Below are 13,010 nucleotides of genomic sequence, written 5' to 3' on the forward strand. Positions count from 1 at the left end.
TGTCAAACACCCGGTGTTCATTAGGACCACTTTTCACATTCCAATAAAAGAGAGGAGAAGCTTCTCAGGGCTTTTACTGTGAAACATGTTGCTCTTGTAGGAAAGTGCCAAGGAACTCACTTATTACCCGGTTAACTCCCTCTGTTTGTTTTGCACAATCAAGCCCTATTCCCATGCCGGCACACAGTTACATCCCCCACTGGGAGACTGAGCTCGCTTATACCCTGGAGGGCCCAAGCAGATACATCCCTGGTGAATAAGTCTTTCTCAAAAGTTTACAACCAAGTTGAAGAGCTAAACTGTCCAGATTTAGCTTCTCAGGGGTGAATGCTGCATTTCAGAGCTGGGGCAGGGAGTGATCCGGCTCAACTCACAGCACTGCGTGGGTGGTGACAGATACTATTCTTGTTTTGAAGTTCTCTGCTCTTTCACAATAGCATTTGTTCTTGGTTTGGGGTGAAAAGCAGTGTTTCCAGTACTCTCTGTCCAAGGGAACAGTGCCTGCAGGCAGGATAGCCCTTGGGCTGTGGTTTGGCATCTGAGACCAGCCTCGGGGTGCTATCATTTCAGAAATTTCACTCAGTGAAGTTCTCCTTTCCTGGAAGATATGGAAAATAGGCTTGCTCCAAGCAAGGCAGGAACAATACCAAGACAGTGCAGTGAAAGCACAGGAGTCTGTACCTGAGCTGAGGATCCTAATCAGTCAGTCAAAATATTCCAGAAAAAATCTGTAGTGCGCAGCAGCACTACAACGGTTAGCTCTCTGCCATGTGGCATCTTTCAGCAAAGAGCTTTCAACGGGGTTAAAATATTAAGGATATTCAGTGAGAAGTGGATTGCAGTGTTACATCCACTTCATGAGCTGGACAATGTGGCCTGACACTGTCCAGCAAACAGTTCTCCAAAGTACTGATGTTTAGCAAAACTTTATCTTTTGTATTCTGCGTATTTTTTCATGAAATCTTGTGGCTGGATTTACTGCTCCAAAGTCAATTTGGTTCTCTGGACATGGGGCAGATACAAGAATGCTCTGTTCAGCATCACTGTGCACTTCCATCCCTCAAGGGTGTTTTTATGTAATACTGCTACTGATGACATAATGTCAGCACTGGGATTGGCCCACCTCTCCCATCAAGAGGTCAGTCAGATTGCTGGACATATATTGGACACAGTATTTTTAAACTATTTACTATTACATAATAAGACAGTATTTGTGAAAGGTACAGACTGGTATAAATTAACGTGTGCCAAATGTGGAATAGCTCTTAAAGAGCTACAAGAACTTCCTGTAGGCCACGGCCACATAACTACATGCCTGAGGACACCAAGCAAATGAGAACTTTGCCTTCCTGTATTTATCGCTGTCATGCAGAACTCTAATAATCTTCCAGTGTAACACTCCCCATTTATATCTGTAAATTCCTAACAAGTCATTTGTTGTGGTTTAACCCCGGCTGGTAACTTACTACCACTCAGCCACTCACTCAACCCCTCCTTCCCACCCCGAGCGGGATGGAGAGGAGAATCAAAAGAATGCAAAACTCATGGGTTGAGATAAGAACAGTTTAATAACTAAAGGACAATATACTAATTATAATAATAATAATGATAAGGGAAATAACAAAGGAAGAAAATATAAAACCAGAAGGGGTAAAGGGAAAAAAACAACAATACACACAAGTGATGCGCAATACAACTGCTCACCACTCACTGACCGATACCCAGCCCGACCAGAGCAGTGATCTGCCCTTCCAGGTAACTCCCCCCCAGTTCATATACTGGGCATGACATGCTGTGGTATGGAATACCCATTTGGCTAGTTTGGGTCAGGTGTCCTGTCTCTGCTTCCTCCCGGCTTCTTCTGCTCCTTCTCACTGGCAGAGCCTGAGAGACTGAAAAGTCCATGATTAAGGTAAGGGCTACTTAGAAACAGCTAAAACATTGGTGTTATCAGCATTATTCTCAGTCTAAAGTAAAAAACACAGCACTGCACCAGCTACTAGAAAATTAACTCTATCACAGCCAAAACTAGGACATCATTCAAATATATTTTATGCTACCCTTGAGTAGATCCCGCACTTGCAGTGCTGGCCAGGATGTTGCAGCTGTGGCACCCTCCCAGGCTGGGCATGCCCTCGGCATGGTGGCATTTAGTGTTGCAGCTAAGGTTATGTACACTGTGGCAAGAAAGCACCTGCCAGGAGCCCTCATGGTAGAGTCCCATATGTGACATTTCACTGCTGCCCACTGGCAGGGGCCTGAACCTGAACATACCATTTCCTCTGCTTTTGGGCCTGAGATTTCTCATTTCCATCAAAATGCCTTTTGCAAGGGATTAAACACTGGAACAGCTCTAGGTTGTCTCTTCTGAGTGAATTAATAAAAAATAAAAAAATAAAAGGATTTGTTTGGCTTGCAATAGGGCAGAAATACTTGAATGGATGCCTAGTTTTGCTCTATTAAACATCCAGTGTAGGAGAAAATCTTCAGTTAATAAAACTGCCTACAGGCAGGCAGCAAAACTCACAGCAATATTGTTCAATTTCCCAGAGTTATTCACAATCCATTGCAACGAGCAACTGCCGCATCTCCACAATCAGTTAACCTTTGGTCTCCGTGTGTGGATTTAGATGCCATTGTTCTAGTCACAACATGAAAAATGAATTGCATTGTTGCTGTTACAATTCTACTTCTGGGAAAATGCTTTCATGGGCTGTACCAAACAGAATCCTCAAAGGAATGTTATTTTCCACAGTTAAAAACTCCCAAGCTTTAATGTTATATGTGACAGCCCTTCCAACTCTTATAAGTGAAGATGCTTTTTCCTAAAGCGGGTGAATAGAAGCCTGAAGGAGTTAAAATTGCACACACAGGGCTTACCTTTAAATACAGCATCCAAAACACTGCCTTTACATAGGCATTGCAAGGTTGGGTTTCATATCCATCACTCATTTTTACTTACTTTACAGCTTTTCTTGTGTTCTATGAAGGTGATGTTAGAAATACCAAGACAACCTCATCCAGTGGTTGGATGCATGGATCCGAGGATCCATGTCTAGCTGCTGTGCTACTGGGACAACTCCAGGAGAATAAATATGTACAAAGCACCTCACCCAGCCCAGCAGTGTGGGCTCTACCAGGGCAGGGGGAGGCAAAGAAAAAGGTTATCATCCTGAAGAGCCAGCAGGATTCTTCAGATATTTGTTGACGAAAGAGGAATTTTCTATTGCAAGGTCAGTGGGAATTTCAGTCCTCTGGAGACCTGTAAATCTCATTCAGGAATATGCTACTATTTATGAAGAGATGAAGAGTCTCTCTGTACTGCCAGTAAATTTGCTAACAACAGCTCCATTGATTTCAACAGTGCAGGATAAGCAATGAGTTTCTGAGTCAGATGGTTTGAAACACAGGCTATTAAGTCAAGTCTTCATGGCCACTTGGATTTCCCCTGGAAAATTCCCTCTGTGCCACTCACCAAGCCTGAATTTGCTTAGACAATCAAGGATAGACAACAACAGCAGAAGAGAGCCCAAGAAGAGTAATGGGCAGACCTTGAGGACACAAAAGGAAGTTCAAAACAAGAACTTCTTGGTGCCTTGCTTTCAAGACCTCAAAAAGAAGTACTGCTTTTGCAGTTTCACACAGGTTTCCCCCCTCAGTGCTTTCACCAAAGTTTATGGACAGCCTTTCCTACTGGGCAAAAATAGATGCCAGAAGGCAGAAAATCCTTCAGCAGGGAAGGCGCCCGTGCTGGGCAAAAACAACTGCAGCTGGACAAGAAAAGACGTCCTGATTAGTCCCACCAGGTCTAAACACAATGTGGCTGTCACCATGAAGGCCAGCTGGGACTGTGTCCCATGCAGTGACCTTTGAGTGTTTCATTCCCTGATCTAAAATTAGGCCCCTCGTCCCCTGCACATGTGCTGTGTGCCAGCCCAAGCACAGCACTAGGAAGACAGACATGCCCCAGCCCCAGCTTCTAAACATGGATGGGGATACTTCCTCTGCTCCCATGGGCAGCAGGTATTCTAGCAGCTCCGCCAATGCCACCAAAGCAGCTCTGACAGCAGCAGGGTGGCTTGGCAGTGCAGGGTTCAGCTGGTAAGGTTTGCTTTGCGGCAACTGTAGAGGATCACTTGACTTTCAGGCAGCACAGTGCAAGTGTTAGGCTTGGTTTTGTATTACAGACCTGACACTGCAGAGCCAGATGGGCAACCCAGCCCTGTGCTGTGCTATTGGATCTGGGAGCACCAAGCCACACCACAGAGAGCGTGGACATTCAATGCAGCCCAGGATGTGGCTTCTTGCACCATTCCTTGTAGCTTAACTGGTGAGGCAGCCCTCACTTGTCTTCCCTCACCCACTGGCTGTGCTGAGCTCTGAGGGCATCTGAGTCCAAAGTGACCCATCTTAGTGATCCCCTTTCTAATGTAGTACTGTGAAAAACAGAGTGCATCTCATAAGCACACACACACTTGTCTAGGTTTATAAAGTGCTGGTCCTTGTGTGCTCATGCTGTCTCCTCCCTCCCCAAGGGCATTAAGAAGCTGTAAACAGAAAAGTAGTGTTATGTAAGGAAGCAAGAGTAAGCTGGAAAAAATAAAGAACTATGGGGTAGCAAGTGCTGGAGCACAGGGTGACAGAAACAACAGTGCTTTTCTGACAGAGGATCTCTGGGGTTTCTCCAAAGCAGCAGTGTTTCCCAAAATGTCTGTTGTACAGGCAGATGTCACCCTCCCGAATTGCCCAAGCTCAGAGCTCTTGCAGATCCGCACCAAGGGCCTCATTCATCCCTATCCCAGACCTCAGCCCAGTGCTGTGACCCTACAATATGCCCACCATTTCCAACAGGAGCAGAATGGCAAGAACTGTGAGTTCCCACTCCTCTGGGGTGAGTTGTCCTGAGATGACTGAACTTCCACACTGGGGAAAAAACACTTCCAGTTTCCTTCAGGTGAGGAGGAAAAAGCCACATTCTTTCCTTAGCAGCCGCCATTCCTCCCAAGTCACCACACATCAGATGTTGATAGCTGGACTGATGGACACGTCAGTCTGCAACAGCCCCAAACACAGGAACACCACTACTTCCATTTAATGGGGCAGGGCAATTTGTCCCAGCCTACAAAGCTGCTCAGCTCAAGGTCCAGGGATAGCAAACTGGGAACTTCTGGCTTTCAGGGCCATCAGGACCTCCCTTCAGCATATGATCTCTCCTGCCACTGTGAACATGTCAGGGACAGCTGGGCCCAGACAGAAACCTCCGATATGGACTTTTCCTCCCTTCTCCATGTCATGAGGAGGGTGGCAGGGCAACCTCAAAAATGCACACTTCCCTCACACAAATACTCGGGGTAGGGTGCCGGAGCAGCCTCAGAGACAGATGCCTCCTCTGCCAGAAATATCACGGCAAAGGTGTCATCAACCTCAGCTATGGACCACTCCTCAAGCAGAAATGTCAGGGTGGGGATGCAGACCACGCTTGCATACAAGCCCTTCCTTTGAAGAAGTTTTAGGACATTCCTGACAGATTCATATTCCTGGTTCATTACTCAGACATGTTGGATTTTTGATCCCAGTAGAAATCAAATCAGGAAAGCTCTGTATGGTTAGTGCAGTTCAGATGTGGCTGAAGAGGGCAAAACTATCACCATGTGAGGTTTGTATGTGTCCTGGGTTCAGCAGTAGCAGTCATGTTTCTCCTCCTTGGTAGCTGGTGCAGTGCAGTGTTTTGACTTTCGGCTCGGGAACAGAGCTGATAGAGATGTTTTGGTTTGGCCAAGGACTTTGTGAGCCTCATGCTCTGCCAGGGAGGAGGGGAAGCCGGGAGGAAGCAGAGACAGGACACCTGACCCAAACTGACCAAAGAGCTATTCCATACCACAGCACGTCATGCCCAGGATGTAACTGGGAGTGAGCCGGAAGGGCTGTGAGACTGCAGGGTTGGAGGAGGTATCGGTCGGAGCTTGGTCGGGCTTGGGGGGCGAGTTATCGGTCAGCGGGTGGTGAGGTGTTGTATTCTGTTCCCTTGTTATTTCCTTTATCATTATTATCACTGGTGGTAGCAGTAGTGATTTGTGTTATACCTTAGTTACTAAACTGTTCTTATCTCAACCCGTGGGAGTTGCATTCTTTTCGATTCTCCTCTCCGTCCCTCCGAGAGCAGGGGGAGGGCAAGAAAGGGGGGGAAGTGAGCGAACGAATTACCTGACTGGGTTTAAACCACGACAGTTCTTTTTGGCGCCCAACGTGGGGCACGAAGGGTTGAGATAACGACAGATCTGACTGGATTAATAGTCACTCATCACAATGCTGATTTATTGGGTATCAGAGTTGTTCTTGTTGATCTCACAGCTTCAGACCGTTGTAACTTACGTAGAGCCGGTATTTGCTGTGATAGTGTTTATCAAGTGTGGGGCCTGGGCTAAGGTTCTTGTCTCACTGTGCTTTATGGCAATGGCTTGTAATACGGGTGGGCTCCAGCAGCAGGGCGGGACGGACGTGGCCGTGGACTTGTACCTGGCCGTCCGGCTGCTCTTCACCGTCCTGGCCCTCGCCTCCATCTTCGTGGGGCTGCGGGGAGCTGAGGGGGAGCGGCCCCGGGAGCCGGCGGCTGCTGAGGCGGCCCGGGAGAGCGGCCCCGGGGACCAAGCGGCGGCGGGAGCGGGGCCGGAGGCCGCCAGGGGACGGCTGCCGGTGGAGGAGGCCGGGGCGGTCGAGGAGCAGAAGGAGGCGGCTGCCGAGCAGAGGGATAAGGCGGCGGGGGAGCCGGGCCCCGCGGCAGAGCCGAGCCCCGCGGAGGAGCCGAGCCCCGCGACGGCCGAGAGCATTCCCCGGCAGCCACCCGCCGAGCCCCAGGAGGATGCAGGAGACCACGCAGCATTTCCCAGCAAGGCAGAGGAGGAAGAGCTGGACTCAGGAAAAGAGAAGCCGGTGGTGGGAGAGCCGGCAAGCACAGCAGCTACACCAGCCCCAGTGACAAGCACAGCAGCATCGTTTGAGAGTTCTGAAGGCTCTGAATGGCCTTTGGGTATCCTTGGGACCTGCCTGCTGATTGTGATGGGGATCAGCATGTTGGCACACACACAGGCTGTGTTCTACCCACAACCATTTTGTCTGATCTCAAAAGTTAAGCAGAGTCAGGTTTGGGTCTTGTCTGGGGTTAGACAACAGTATAGGGGGACCAAGAGATTTTCCCCAAGGCTGGAGAGTCATGAGTGGCAGGGTGTGTGGGACAGTATGGGCAAGTATCTAGTCCACTGGGCCCCTCCAGTGCTTTGGAAGCGTCGGAGATGGAAGGCAGCTGTATGGAGTCCCCAGCAACAAGCTGCAGAAACTGCTTAAGGGGACAGTGAATTATTTTAAGCCTGGTGGGCCCATGGCACTTCACGCCACCAGAGCAGAGATGCAACACAGAGATGGACTCATGATCGAGGGGTGGGCTTAACAATGGACACTATTGCCCAGGTTATTCACGAGTGTGAACACTGCACACAGTCTCTCCTGCTCTGGAAGACTGTTACAAGAGATGGAGCCTGACATGGACCAGATGGACGCAGCAGCTTTATAGGGACTGGTCCATGCACTAAGATAAGAGTGCACCAAGATAAGAGTGATGGTATATTGAAAATGCGGGATCTGAGCATGACGTGAATGGTATGGAATAAGGGGTGGATAATGTCCTGGGTTCAGCAGTAGCAGTCATGTTTCTCCTCCTTGGTAGCTGGTGCAGTGCAGTGTTTTGACTTTCGGCTCGGGAACAGAGCTGATAGAGATGTTTTGGTTTGGCCAAGGACTTTGTGAGCCTCATGCTCTGCCAGGGAGGAGGGGAAGCCGGGAGGAAGCAGAGACAGGACACCTGACCCAAACTGACCAAAGAGCTATTCCATACCACAGCACGTCATGCCCAGGATGTAACTGGGAGTGAGCCGGAAGGGCTGTGAGACTGCAGGGTTGGAGGAGGTATCGGTCGGAGCTTGGTCGGGCTTGGGGGGCGAGTTATCGGTCAGCGGGTGGTGAGGTGTTGTATTCTGTTCCCTTGTTATTTCCTTTATCATTATTATCACTGGTGGTAGCAGTAGTGATTTGTGTTATACCTTAGTTACTAAACTGTTCTTATCTCAACCCGTGGGAGTTGCATTCTTTTCGATTCTCCTCTCCGTCCCTCCGAGAGCAGGGGGAGGGCAAGAAAGGGGGGGAAGTGAGCGAACGAATTACCTGACTGGGTTTAAACCACGACAGTATGACTGGTAGCAAAGTTCTCAGAAGAGGTTTATGCTTTTGAAGCTACAGAATTACAACTTTGCTGCAGGTCAAACCTCCAACACCAACCTCCCTCAAATAGACCTGTCTAAAAACGTGTATTCACTATTTAGGGAGGAAGAGAAGGGAGCCACAGCTATGAGAGAAGGATGAAGACACAATGCTGCAGTGGCTGTTGTTGCTGAACATGGTTGGTTAAGGTCATCCTGCTTGGCTTTCACATCCAGATTTAGTGAAGCCTGAGCAGATCCATCTCCTCAGCACAAAGCCAGGCTTTTGCCTGCTGCAATGGGGTCCATATTGGAAAGGACGAAGGATTTTGCAGGAGGAAGGGAACTGTGTGGATCAGAGAACATCATTTTGGGTGAGTCCTTCAATACTTAAAAAATATTCCATATTATTTGGCATTAAGGTGTTGAGGTTAGGTGTCATTTTTGACCAATAAGATACTACTAAAATTGGCCAACTTGTCGGTTCCCTTAAAGCTCAAACTGAAGCTATCACAGATGCAAGGGAAGAATCTGCTCCTCACCTACCACAAAATGTGACTTTCACAAGTTCTTTAGAGAAGGCCACAAGTAAGCTTCAAAGACAGCAGAAACCTCTTCCTTAGTGTGTTCCTGTGACTGTTTTGGAAGCCAGCAAATGATGTAGTTAAACTTAACACATGTCTACAGACAATTCATTGCAAATGTGTAATTATCAAGGCTTGTGCAGCACAAATAAAAACAAAGTTGGGCCTGGGAAGTAGTTAATGAAATAAGTGGAAAAACAAGAGGCTATATTCTGTCATCTTACAGGAGGTTTCTCAGACTGGCTAGAACAACAGTCCCATCAGCCTGAAATGTTTCAGACTTGTGTCCCAGGAGGTACTCTCCACTCACCTGTTGAAGCTGGGCTATAGTACATCTAGAAGAAGTCCTCGATTGCAGCTAACTGGAGTTTTTCACTTCACTGACACATAAAGAAACTGCAAGAGGAAGCACCCTAGCAGTTTCACATGTTGTCTGGAAGAAGCCCTGGCTCCTCCATCTTTGCTCACCACTACTTACTTATTTTTTATATGCACAGTCATCATCTGCCACAGGAATTTTCCCAAAGTGGTTAGTACTGTGTGATGCAATCTGCATAGTGAACTCGGGTCCCCTCACCTCCCTTTCTCATGCTCTGTTTCTGCAGCTCACAACTACCCTGTTTCTATGCTGTAAGGCCAATATATGGGCATATCATGACACCTCTTCTGAGCCTGGCTGCTTATGGAGAAAAAGAGCTCTTGTTTCCATTACTTGCAGTCATTATCACACTGGAGAGGAAAATACCTCAGTCAGAAGTAACATTTTGATGAGCACATAATCAAGCAATTGAGCACATCATTCAAACAATCCTTTTATGACCTGAGTGGTCTGAGTTGGAATGCTCAACAGTCCTGAGAGCTGGATACATATCCTCTAGGCTTTCCACCAGTTACTAGCTCCTTTGCCTCAGCTGCTGAGCAGTGACAGTGCCTTTAGAGCCAGCAAGTTTCTCCACAGCTTACTGACCTGCTACATCCCTCCACTAAAGGAGGGGAACTGGGGCTCCTCATTACCCAGCTGCCATTGCTCTGGCCTGCAGATCTTGAGTCAGCCTTCAGAATTTAAATTTTCAGCCCTTTCACTGACCCCAAACTTTACAAACTTCAGGACAGAGCCAGGTAAGCATGGCTGGTGTGACCTCTTGGTCTTTTACCCCACAGCTTAATGAGGACCCCAAATTCTACTCTGTTACCCCTGCTTGCACATGCCCCTGCTTCTATCAAAATATCCCACAATAAGCAGAAGTAAAAGAGGTATTTTTGTGCACAGGAACAGCAAAGCAACCAGCTACAAGCTGTTCAGGGTATAGCAGATACAGTCCCCACTACATGCTTCTTCATGTGCCTCTCCTAGCACTGCAGGGAAGTCAGCCACCACAGTAGCATCCTTCCTTGTCCCCCATTACACATGAATAAGCTGTTTGACATTACCTGACCCTAGTTTTCCAGTTCAACCCCACACTGACAGCATTTTCTGACTCTCAAGCTCTATTTGGGCTTTTGTGCCCCAGCAGCTCCAGACGATAGTCCCAAATCCCAAGCAGAAGATGACAGTGGTGCCTACTCACCCCAAAAACTCCTACCAGCCACCTGCACCCGGACCTGCTGCTTTTCTAGCACTGAAACATGCACAGCTGTAACTACTTAGGACAAATGAGTTAAGCTCACGGAAAATGAATAGTTCCACTGTCTGGAATAAAGGTAATTAAAACAATCTTGATGAAAAATTCTCAAACGCCATTCAATGAATAAGCATATTGAAATAATGGATCCCAGGAAGAAAACCTTTACCCTCACAACACTCTGCTTCTTGACACACCTTCAGCTGGCAATGCAGGATAACAGCTCTTTGGCATGCTGAAAGGAGAAATTAAAATTTCACTTCAGAAAAGAAGAAAACTGCACTTCCAAAATAATATTCTTATCAACACCTCTTGTTTACAGGCTCTTTTACAGGCAAGACAAATCTTTCATTGTCCAGTGCAAAGGATTCATAACTTTTTTCAGTAGAGACATATCCCTTTTGTAGGCTCCTGTCCAGCTAAATTTGGATATTAGGACTGCTAGTGAGAAAGTCTTTGATGTTCAATATAGAATAGGTGAACGAACCCATGCAATTTCATTGTTCAAAATTAAAGAAGCATCTGCAAAATGAAGTTACAAGTCTCTGAAGTATATCTTGCTTTTAAGTGTGTATTATGGAAGTTAAGTGTAAAACCCTGGATTTCTCAAAATCACAGACTTAAGATAGCTTCTTAGATAGCCTAAACACTGAATATCAGTGTAGCCCTATGCAACACATTCTGAGTAGTTACAGAATACAGAAAAATTCCCACTAGAGGGTGTGCAGCCAGGTATGACTTGATTATCCACTACCCAATATTACATCGGTAAATACAAGATGCCTGTCTGGAAATCAGTCTACATAGACAAGCAATGCCATGCAGAAGCAGAAGCTCAAAGTACAGTGATAGGTTTATTTCAGGTAAATAAGGGTACCTGATGGATGACACCTAAGCTCTAGGTTATTAAGACCCAATAACAATAAGTTCCCCTGTCTGCTGGCAGAATTCAGTGTCCTGATCCCACTGATGTTAGCTTAGAGTAGCTAAAGATGAGATCCCACTGTGTGAATCCACTTTGGATCCCACACAACGCATGATACGTAACAGAGGACATGAGAAGCACACCAGCCCCAGGGTACTCCCTGCATTCAGAACATCATCCTCTGCTTTCAGCCAGCCATGAACACTGCCATGCCCAGAGCTATGTGAGTGTGTAACCCCCAAGCCACACCAGCCTCCCTGGTGCCTCCCAGGAGCCACTTCCCTTTGCTTTCTGTATGAAAGGGTCATTGGATACAGCATCAAGCTCGCCTCCAGCTGCACTGCACTGCCCCAAAACCCGCTGTAACTGCAGATGGCAGACCTTGCCCCCTCTTTTCTTCACATTGCCATTGGAGAGGGCGATGAAGCACTGAGAAAGTTACTGCACTTCAGGGCCAAGTCTCACACCATCTCATGTTTCCAGTGATTTTCAAACTGATGTGGCACCTAGCATTTGTGTTCCATGATGATGGCTGTTTCTGGCCAGTGGTTGTCAAGCAGCGAGGGGATTCAACCCCAGGACAATCCCAGGGGATCACCCTCCACCCAGCTGCAGGCTGGCCTGAGATGAATCAGTATTTTCCAGAGACAGGAGATCATGGGTTTGCCCATCAAGGCAGCCCCTCAGCTCCTGCTTCCTGTTTTGGCACACATTGTTTTGGGAGTGTTTTTTTTCCCTGCTACCATGGTCTTTTTGGGGAGACTCCCATAGAGAAAAGCACCAGTCCCGGCAGGCAGGATGCCTACTAAAAGGCACAGGGCAGGAGAAGCATCAGCTCTCCAGCCCCATGCCCACTCAGCCAGGCAGTCCTTCCAGTACAATCGCTGCTCCCAGACCATGTCTGCTGCCGGGGCATGCCCCCACACTGGGGCTGCATAGCCTCCTGTGCAGCCACACAAGCCTTGAGTGTGGGCAGCAGCAGCACCATGAAAGCTTATGGTTCACAGTCAGCTTTAAGTCTATGGGCCCTTTTTTCTGCATTTTGCATTAGACCACAGCTATGAGCTATAAACCAAAAATTGTCCTAGGCATAGTAGCCAGGCACTGAGACCTGCTGCCTGCCCCACTCCTGCCCCAGAACATATTCCCAGGAGAGGAGAGAAGAGGTAAGGTTTGCAGGACCACAGTATTTTTGCTGCTGCAGTCCAGATCTCACCCAGGTGGGTGCAGAAGGTGTTCCACACTGAGGCTATCTAAGCAAGGCACAGCACAGCCCTGGGAGCCTTCACAGACCCTCTGCAATGGCCCCAATAGTCATTGCTGTCACCCAGACACCCCCTGGCAGTCATTAGTCATATCCTGCCATGCAGCACACACGCTTCCCCAGTATAATGGTCTCACCACAGCTCCACAGCCAGGGGTGCAGATGCCTACAAAATCAGGGACAGAAGTCAGGAAGACAAATGTTCCTTCTGCAAGTGGAAACCAGAGGTTCAGCATCTTTGAGGTGAGCAAGGAGGCCTGTATCTCCCTAGGCAGAGACTCAACTCGCTACACTGAATGTGTTTGATGATACTGGTGTCTCCTGGGAGCACTGCGCTGCGGAAGGCACTTCACCTTGGGCACGATA

Source organism: Pezoporus flaviventris, unplaced genomic scaffold, assembly GCF_033815535.1.
Source record: "Pezoporus flaviventris isolate CSIRO_AGI_PZ_B2104156 unplaced genomic scaffold, CSIRO_AGI_Pfla_v1 ptg000036l, whole genome shotgun sequence".
Lineage (NCBI taxonomy): Eukaryota > Metazoa > Chordata > Aves > Psittaciformes > Psittacidae > Pezoporus > Pezoporus flaviventris.